Source organism: Microcebus murinus, chromosome 1 (assembly GCF_040939455.1).
Source record: "Microcebus murinus isolate Inina chromosome 1, M.murinus_Inina_mat1.0, whole genome shotgun sequence".
Classification (NCBI taxonomy): Eukaryota; Metazoa; Chordata; class Mammalia; order Primates; family Cheirogaleidae; genus Microcebus; species Microcebus murinus.
Genome location: NC_134104.1, coordinates 117,599,534 through 117,609,787, shown reverse-complemented (window position 1 = coordinate 117,609,787; position 10,254 = coordinate 117,599,534). Strand labels below are relative to the sequence as shown.

Genomic DNA, 10,254 nt, shown 5'->3' with positions numbered 1-10,254 from the left:
TCTGGGAGGCCGAGGCGGGCGGATTGCTCGAGGTCAGGAGTTCAAAACCAGCCTGAGCAAGACCCCGTCTCTACCAAAATATAGAAAGAAATTAATTGACCAACTAAAAATATATATACAAAAAAAAAAATTAGCCGGGCATGGTGGCGCATGCCTGTAGTCCCAGCTACTAGGGAGGCTGAGGCAGTAGGATCGCTGAGCCCAGGAGATTGAGGTTGCTGTGAGCCAGGCTGACACCACGGCACTCACTCTAGCCTGGGCAAGAAAGTGAGACTCTGTCTCAAAAAAAAAAAAAAAAAAAAAAAAAGCAAATCACATGCATATTATTTATCTTCCTTTCCATTTTTACAAAATTTACTATTTTTTTTTAAGGGTTGCATACCATTCCTTTCTATATAGTCTTTTTTTTTTTTTTTTTTTTTTTTTTGAGACAGAGTCTCGCTTTCTTGCCTAGGCTAGAGTGAGTGCCGTGGCGTCAGCCTAGCTCACAGCAACCTCAAACTCCTGGGCTCAAGCGATCCACCTGCCTCAGCCTCCCGAGTAGCTGGGACTACAGGCACAAGCCACCATGCCCGGCTGATTTTTATATATATATATATTAGTTGGCCAATTAATTTCTTTCTATTTTTATGGTAGAGACGGGGTCTCGCTCAGGCTGGTTTTGAACTCCTGACCTTGAGCAATCCGCCCGCCTCGGCCTCCCAGAGTGCTAGGATTACAGGCGTGAGCCACCGCGCCCGGCCCATATATAGTCTTTAAATTTAAATTAGGCCTCTCTCTTTACTTTTTTTAGGGATGACTCTCCCTATGTTGCCCAGGCTGGAGTGTGGTAGCTATTCACAGGTGCCATCCCACTACTGATCAGCTCGCGAGTTTTGACCTGTTCCCTTTCACTTACTCTGTTTCCATCCTGGGCCTATTCACCCTCCTTAGGCTGCCTGGTGGTCCCCCCTTCTGGGAGGTCACTATATTGGTGCTGAACTTAGTGAAGACACTCATTGGCATAGCGTACACTGCAGCCCAGAACTCCTGGACTCAAGCGAGTCTCCTGCCTTGGGCTCCAGAGTGGCTGGGATGACAGTCGCAAGCTACCACGCATGGCAGGCTTCTATTGATGGGCATTTAAGCTAGTGGTCTGTCACTTGGTGGCATTGACATCCTTTGCAGCTTTGTGGAAAATGCAGATTATTTGTCCCATCCCAGAGTAGCTGAATCAGAATTCTTAGAGCGTGGGGCCATGGAAATGTGTGTGAGCACCTTCAGAAAATTCTGTTTTGTGCTAATGTTAAAAATCATTGAACTTATTTTCATTTCATAGCTGAGGGATTCTGGAGCATTTTATGCTTGTGATCAGGACCCTGCTTGTTGGTGTCAATGTTATGGAGGGAACTCAAACTTACTGATCCAGGTTGGCGCGTTTCCTACACAACCCGGCCCAGAGGCTTATGATCCGCTCTTGGGCTGGATTTCCTGTGTTCCTGGTTGCTGGGCAGGATATTTCCCTAGGGTGGCACGTTCTAGAGCAGGGCACTGGCGTGCCCCCAAGCAGAAGTTTCCACGGGCGCCGCCTCCCACTAGGTGAGTATGGGTGCTGTTGGAACCTGTGGCCCAGCTCCCAGGTGGCAGGAGAAGGTGCTAAGCGCCAGGCATCCAGGCAGAGGGCGGGGGCAGGAGTGGAGCTTGCAGAAAGCGGCCTGTGTTGGTTCTCTAGAGTTTTGTCTGAGACCCCTTGAACGTTCCACTCACGTAGGACAATAGGGGCACCATTCAGGAGAAAGGGTGGACGTGTCTTGGTGTAAGGGGCAGGTGGGCGAGCACAGAGCCGGTCAGTATACAGGGAGGCGCTTGGGATCGGGACTCCTGGCTAGGCCTGCATCTCTGAGCGGGGTGGAGCCTGTCCTTAACTGGTGCCACCTGGTGTCTGCCTGACCTCAGAGGGCGTCCTGGGCCTTCTGATTTAACCCAACTCTTGATTCGCTCAGAATCCTCATTGTGAACTCTCCTTCCGAGGGAATGTGGGTCTGCTCCAGGACAGAAGTATTTAGCAGGGGTTCTGGAGTGGACGCATCCCGTTTTCTTTACCGGTCTGCTACTTTCTAATTGGGTGGTTGTGGGCAAGTCACTCCGCATCCCCGAAGTTTCAGTTTCCTTACTTGTCAAACGGAGAGGATGCCACCTACCGTGCAGGGCAGCTGTGAGATAGTGTATGTACAATGTTTCTGGAACATAGCAAGTACTTAGTAAACAGTAGCTATTTGCTATTTATTATGTTTATAATCTCTCTCCCCCTCGACAGTGCCAGCCCGGTTCTACAGCGTCATGTAGCAGGTGCTCAGTGAATGGTAACAACAAACAACACCTCCCTCCCCAAACCCCACCATCATTATCCTAAAAATGGGTTTCATTCATTAGAAAATACAATTCCGTGTGTTTTCATGGCACAGTTTCTATATGATTGAGCTGTGCTGGTGTGAGATTAGGTACTTCACAATTCTGCCTGATTTTACCTTCATTTTAAAAGCACCCAAAGGCTGCTGGGTGGATTTTCAGGCCCACTCATTGGGCTTCCTTAGTGGCAATCAATTCTGCCCAACCAATCAGCATGAAGTATTCGAACCTCGGCGCGCACAGAGTTGGCACTAATGTCTTCTGGGTCTGGGCAGGCTGCAGGGCAGCCACGGAGGGTCCCCCTGGGAGAAGAAAGCCGAGGAAACTTGGGTGCAAGAAGCTGAGTGCAAGGTGGACATCAATGTATGGGATTTAAGAGTTTCCTCAGCGTTGGATGTGTGGAAACTGACTAGGTGTTTCTTCATTTGGGACTCTGAGGCCCAGGCCGAACGCTTGGGATCCGACAGTGCTCTTGGCATTGGCTGTATTGAGGACCATACTGTTATCTTCTATAATGTATATGTAAGTGACTTTTAAACATTTTGAATTAATATTTGTATTCACACAGGTAATAATAACTGAATACGTTTTCAAAAAAAAAATTCAAACAGCGTAGCTAAAGGTAGTCTCCCCTCAACTCCCCATCTAATCCCAGTCCAGATTGGTGTGATAAGATCCTTTTCTATTATTTACAAACACGACATACAGTTTTTATTTTCTTTCTGGAATGACAATGTATGGGTGGCCAGAACAGTGGGTACTGTTCTGCAATATGTTAGAGCTTACTGCTATTTGGTATTGCTATCTGCAAAGTACATTATCTGTTCTATCTTTTATTCAGGAGACCCTTTTTAACATGTAATACTGCTTCTATATTTTATATATAAAATTTGAAAGTTTTGCATAAGTACAAGAAAAGACAACTTGAAAAATTTCTTGTATAGCAAGTCTTTTGTCTATGCCTGCAAAAGAATGATGAAAGTGCCCCATTCTCTTTCTGTTTATCACCTAGTAATTATGGTGTATTATGCTGTGCTATCTTTATTCCTGAACACATTACCAATGGGGGGCTAATGACATTGTATTAGTCATGCTGTTATAAAGATTAGCTATGACGATACGATGGCCTATGTGATCCCTAAATCAGTATAATCTCTTACTATTTTAAGGATGCCAAAACTGACATTGAAGTAGCTATTTGGCTATTAGGCCTTTAAAGGCTGAGGCTGAAGCTGAAACTGTTTTTTTTTTTTTTTTTACCAAAATAGCAGATTTTTTACCAAACACTTAGACTGAAGTCAAACTTTAGAGCTTTCCAGTTATAACTGAAAACTGGTGATTTCTGTATATTAATTTTGTATTCAGCTGTCTTATGATATTCTCAGATGTTTTTCAGTTATTTTCTAGGTTTTACAATCATATTGTCTTCAATAATAATATTTTCTCTTCTTTTGAAGTTTTATATCTCTAGTTTCTTTCTCTTTTCTAAGTCTGTAGGCTACTACCTCCAGTACAATGTTAAGTAATAGTGGGAAAGTGGCATGTTTTTCTTGTTCTAGGCTTTGTTGAGGATGCTGCTCATGTTTGTCCTTTAAGCATGATACTGGCTGTTGCTCAGAAGTAACTGTCGTGTTAAAGAAGTATCACTCTCTTTCTATTTTATTGAATTTTTAATGCTTTATTTTGAAATAATTACACAAAGAACTCCCATGTATCCTGTATTAACTTTTAACATTTTGCCACATCTACTTTATCTGTCTTTCAGAGAGACCACATGATATCTATCTATCTATCTATCTATCTATCTATCTATCTATCTATCATCTATCTATACCCTGAAACATTTGAGAGTAAATTGTATACATTAGACCCCTTTCCCCCATAATATTTCAGTTTATATAATATTTCTTAAAAACAAGAATATTTTCATATATATCTTTAGTACAGTTATCAAATTCAGGAATTTTTTTTTAAATTTTGGCACAGTGGACACATGAAAAATTCAGGAAAATTTGACATTGATGCCACACTTTAATCCAGTCTGTTTTCTGATTTTGTCAATCCTACTAATAACGTCTTTAAAATATCTCTATAGCTCTTTCCGTGCTTAGCGCAGCCATGGCCTGCGGTCCCAAGAAGCATCTGAAGCATGTAGCAGCTTCAAAGCATTGGATGCTGGATAAGCTGACCGGTGTGTTTGCTCCTCTTCCATCCACCGGTCCCCACAAGCTGAGAGAGTGTCTCCCACTCATCACTGTCCTAAGAAACAGGCTTAAGTATGCCCTGACAGGAGATGAAGTGAAGAAGATCTGCATGCAGCGCTTCGTTAAAATTGATGGCAAGGTCTGAACTGATATAACCTACCCTGCTGGATTTATGGATGTCATCAGCATTGACAAGACTGGAGAGAATTTCCGTCTGATTTATGACACCAAGGGTCGCTTTGCTGTTCATCGTATCACACCTGAGGAGACCAAGTACAAGTTGTGCAAAGTGAGAAAAATCTCTGTGGACATAAAAGGAATCCCTCATCTGGTGACTCATGATGCTCGTACCATCCGCTATCCTGATCCACTCATCAAAGTGGATGACACCATTCAGATTGATTTGGAGACTGGCAAGATTACTGATTTCATCAAGTTTGACACTGGTAACCTGTGTATGGTGACTGGAGGCGCTAACCTGGGAAGAATTGGTGTGATCACCAACAGAGAACGACATCCCGGGTCTTTTGATGTGGTTCACGTGAAAGATGCCAATGGCAACAGCTTTGCCACTCGCCTCTCCAACATTTTCGTTATTGGCAAAGGCAACAAACCATGGATTTCTCTTCCTCGAGGAAAAGGTATCCACCTCACCATTGCTGAAGAGAGGGATAAGAGACTGGCAGCCAAACAGAGCAGTGGGTGAAACGGTCTCCATGTAACATAATAACATGTTAAAAAGTTATTTGTACTTAATTAAAGATATTACAGTGTGAAAAAGAAATCTCTATATCTATTTATCTCTAAATTTCTACCTTTCTTTTTTTTTTTTTGGCCTACAAGATGCAGATCAGCATCATCTATTGCTTTCAGGTGTCATGCCTCTAGTCATCTTTTATCTAGAACAGCTTCTTAGCCCTTTGTGGTCTTTCATGTCATTAATATTTTTGAAAAAGCCAGGTATTTATTTTATAGAATGTTCCTTATTTTGGGATTCTTTGATGTTTCCTCATGATAAGATTGAAGTTATGGATTTTTGGTTTGAATACTACTAAGTGATCTTGTGTCCTTCTCTGGAAGCCATCATATTCATTTGTTCCTTACAGGTGATGGTATTAGGTCATTAAATATGAAATGTCTGATTTTGAATAAAAAATGTAGATTATAATATCTCAAACAAGAAGCAGTACAGTTAATCAAAGTATGCACATAAACTATGGCCTCAGTTTTGCCATCTTAACGGTAGCTTGTTTATACCAGCAGTGAGGAAGCCTGGAGAGCAAGTGACAATGAAATCGCAAAAGGCATTTTCCATAGCTTGTTGAGAATTGAATATTTTTCCTTATAAAGAAGTGATCCAAAGTCTAGAAGAAGCGGTAGTGAGTTGGTGTGAGGTCTGGTGAATACGGTGGATAACAGAGAGTTTCCAAGTCCAGCTTCTGTAGTTTGAGCAGCATTGTTTTTTTTTCTTTTCTTTTTTTTTTTATTTCGGCATATTATGGGGGTACAGATTTTAAGGTTTCAATAAATGCCCTTCCCCCCCCTCCCCCCACAGGTCTGAGTTTCCAGCATGACCATCCCCCAGATGGTGCACATCTCACTCATTATGTATGTATATACCCGCCCCCTCCCCCTCCCACCTGCCCAATACCCTATTACTATAGTACCTATGTGACCACTTAGGTGCTTGAGCAGCATTGTTTTTGCAACATATGGTCAAGCGTTGTCTTGTAAGAGTGGCTTGTCTCTATTGACAATTCTGGGGTGCTTAATTGCAAGCATCCTCATCATTTTGTCAAATTGGTTGCAGGAGACATCTACTGTAATTGACTGACCAGGTTTCATGAAGCTGTAGTGGTTAATACCAGTGCTGGACCACCAGTAACTTTTTTTGATGAATATTCGGATTTGGACTGTGTTTTGGCACTTCACGCTTAAGATTGTCAAAGAGTATCCATTTTCATCACACAGAACAATTCAGTGTAGAAATGGTTTGTCTTTATGCTGTAACAGCAGAGAACAGCAAGCTTTGAGTAGATTTCTCTTCTGACACTGGTTTAATTCATGCAGAACCCATCTATCCAGCTTCTTTACCTTGCTGATTTGTTTCAGATGGGAACAAATTGTTGGAATAGTAACATCAAACTTTGCTGCTAATCCACACGTAGGTTGAGATGGATTTGCTTCCACTACAGCTTTCAGCTCATCACTATCCACCTTGGTTTCATGTAACCCACATGGCTTATTTTCAATATTAAAATCACCAGAATGGAACTTCTCAAACCATCAACTGTGCATTCATTAGCCATATCCTTCCCAAACACTTCATTGATATTCTGAGCTGTCTGCATTATATTGGTTCCATGATGGAACACAAATTTTTGACTTATCCATAGATTCACAAAAATTACTCTAAAAAATTTAAAAGATATCATAAGCCAAAATGTGTGTTTGAAAGAATGAGGGTGTTTCACAATAAAAATAAAACAAGAATTGTCAAAGTGAAATGTTAGAGGTACCAACTGTTAAACTTAGTAATTAAGGAAATCAGACATTTCATATTTGATATCCTAACAATAATTTTATTTTTTCAATTTAATGATGATTAGTAAATTTAGGTAGTTGTGCAATTATTACCACATCCAGTTTTAGAACATTTCCATTACTCAAAAACTTCCTTCATGCCTCTTTGCATTTAATCCCTGCTCAAATATCCAGACCTAGGTAATTGCTAATTGCCTCTGTCTCTATAAATTTGCCTTTCATTAGATATTTCATATAAATGGAATAATAAAATATAAAGTCTTTGTGGCTGGCTTCTTTCAGTTGGTGTACTGTTTTTGAGACTTATTCCTATTGTAGCAGTTGTTTATGTTGTACCCATATTGTAGTATGTTGTCCCAGTATTTCATTCATTTTAATTGCTGAGTAGTATCTATTGCATAAATGTGCTACATTTTGTTTATATGTTTACCAGTTGGTGGACACTTGGATTATTTCCAATTTTTTGTCTGTTATGAATAATGCTTCTATGAATATTCATATGCATGTCTTTGTGTGGACATTATATTTTCATGTCTCTTGGATAGATTCCCAGGAGTGGAATTGCTGGGTCAAACAGCAAGTTTATATATATATTTTCACTTAAAAACAAAAACAAAAACCCTGCCAAATAGTTTTCTGAAGAGACCGTACCATTCTAGATTCCTACCAGCAATGCATGAAGATTCCAATCTCTCCATATTCTTACTTGTGTTGTCTCTTTTTCAAATTATAGCCATTCTAATGGGTGTGTTGTGGTATGTCATTATGATTTTAGGTTGGATTTTTCTAATGATAAATGATGTTGGACACCTCACAACTTTATTAGCCATACTAATCTTCTATGGTTAGATATCTATTCAAATCTTTTGCCCATTTTAAAATTCAGTTGTTTGTCTTACTGAATTGTAAAAGTTCTTTATGTATTCTGGATACAAGTCCTTTATCAGATATATGATTTGTGCACATTTCCTCCCAGTTTGTGGATTTTTAAAAAATTTTCTTATTGATGACTTTTGAAGTGGAAAACTTTAAAATTTTGATGAAGTTCAAAATATTACTTTAAAAAATAGATTGTGCTTTTGGTGTTGTGGCTAAGAATTCTTTGCCTAACCAAAGTCATGCGATTTTCTCCTATTTTTTTGCCTAGGAATTAATAGTTTTAGTTTTTACATTTAGGTCTATGATCCATTTTGAGTTAATGTTTATGTATGGCATAAAGTAATAATTTAAGTTTATTTTTTGAACGTGTATACTCTATTGTTAAAAAGACTATCCTTTTTACATTGAATTAGTACATTGGCCTAGCATATTGTTTATTCTGGAGACTGTTCCAAGTGTGGTTTAAAAGAATGCATGTTCTGTAGTCATTGGATAGACTTTTTTCCATATATGTCAGGTTGAGTTGGTACTTGGCACTTTTGTCAAAAAATAAACTGACCATAAATGTAAAGATTCAGTTTCTTTGATCTGTATTCTTGGGTCAATACCCACCCTATCTTGAAAAAGAAGAATTTTGCTCTTCTTTTTAAAAATTGGCATGGTGATTCTAAGTCTTTTGCATTTCCATATGAATTTTCGAATCAGCCTGTCAGTTTCTACAAAATGCCTAGTGGGTTTTTATAGGGATTGTAGTAAATTTATAGATCAATTTGGGAAAAATTGACAATATTGGGTCATTTAATCATGAGCATGGAATATCTCCTATTTATTTAAATTTTCTTTAATTTCTTTCATCAATATTTTATGTTTTCAGTGCATGAGCCTTGCACTCATTTTGTTAAATTTATTCTCAAGTATTTTATTTCTTTTTGGTGGTATTGTGAAGTTTTATTTTTGTTTTATTTTTCTGAGACAGAGCCTTACTCTGTCACCCTGGCTGTAGTGCAGTAGCATCATCATAGCTCACAGCAACCTCAAACTCTTGGGCTCAAGCGATCCTCCTGCCTCAGTCTCCTGAGTAGCTGGGACTACAGGTGGCTATTTTTTTCTATTTTTGGTACAGATGAGTTCTTACTCTTGCTCAGGCTGGTGTCTCCTGTGCTCCTCCTGCTTCGGCCTCCCAGAGTGTGAGGATTATAGGTGTGAGCCACTGTGCCTAGCCTGGACTTGTTTTCTTAATTTCATTTTTAGAACATTGCTTTTGTGTATAAAAATACAATTGATTTTTTTTTTTTTTTTTGAGACAGAGTCTCGCTTGTTGCCCAGGCTAGAGTGAGTGCCGTGGAGTCAGCCTAGCTCACAGCAACCTCAAACTCCTGGGCTCAAGCAATCCTGCTGCCTCAGCCTCCCGAGTAGCTGGGACTACAGGCATGCGCCACCATGCCCGGCTAATTTTTTTTATATATATATTAGTTGGCCAATTAATTTCTTTCTATTTATAGTAGAGACGGGGTCTCGCTCTTGTTCAGGCTGGTTTCGAACTCCTGACCTCGAGCAATCCGCCCGCCTCAGCCTCCCAGAGTGCTAGGATTACAGGCGTGAGCCACCGCGCCCGGCTTACAATTGATTTTTCTATATTGATCTTGTATCTTGCAACTTTGCTAAATTTGTTATTATTGGTTCTGGAACTATGTTGATGGATTCATTGGGATTTCCTACATGTAAGATCTTATCACTTAAGAATAAAGATAGTTTTGCTTCTCATTTTACAATCTAGATCCCTTTAACTTCTTTTTCTTTACTTATTTCACTGCCTTGAACTTTGGGCAAAATGTTGAGTAGAAGTAGCAATAGTGGAATCCTTGCCTTGTTCCTGGTCTTAGGGAGGAAAACACCATTCCTCCTTTTACCATTAAGTATGATGTTAGCTGTGGGTTTTTCTTAGATGCCCTTTATCAGATTGTTGCAGTTGCCTTCTATTCTTAGGTTATTGAGTGTCTATATCATGAATAGATATTAGATTCTGTCAAATGTTTACTTCTGTGTCTATTGAGTATGTTGCATGGTTTTTGTTCTTTATTTTATTAATATGTTATATTACATTAACTAGTTTTGTATATCAAACAAACCTGTATTTCTTAGATAAATTCCACTTGTTCACAATATATAAATCCTTCCTATATGTTGCCGCATTCTATTTTTGAATATATTGTTAGGGATTTTTGCATCTGTGTTTGTG

General features: G+C 39.5%; 1 pseudogene; it reads left to right on the top strand.

Moving 5' to 3' along the window:
• Window positions 1-4,506: 4,506 nt before the first annotated feature.
• LOC105862658 (small ribosomal subunit protein eS4, X isoform-like) lies at window positions 4,507-5,362 on the top strand (annotated as a pseudogene).
• The last annotated feature ends 4,892 nt before the right edge of the window (window positions 5,363-10,254 follow it).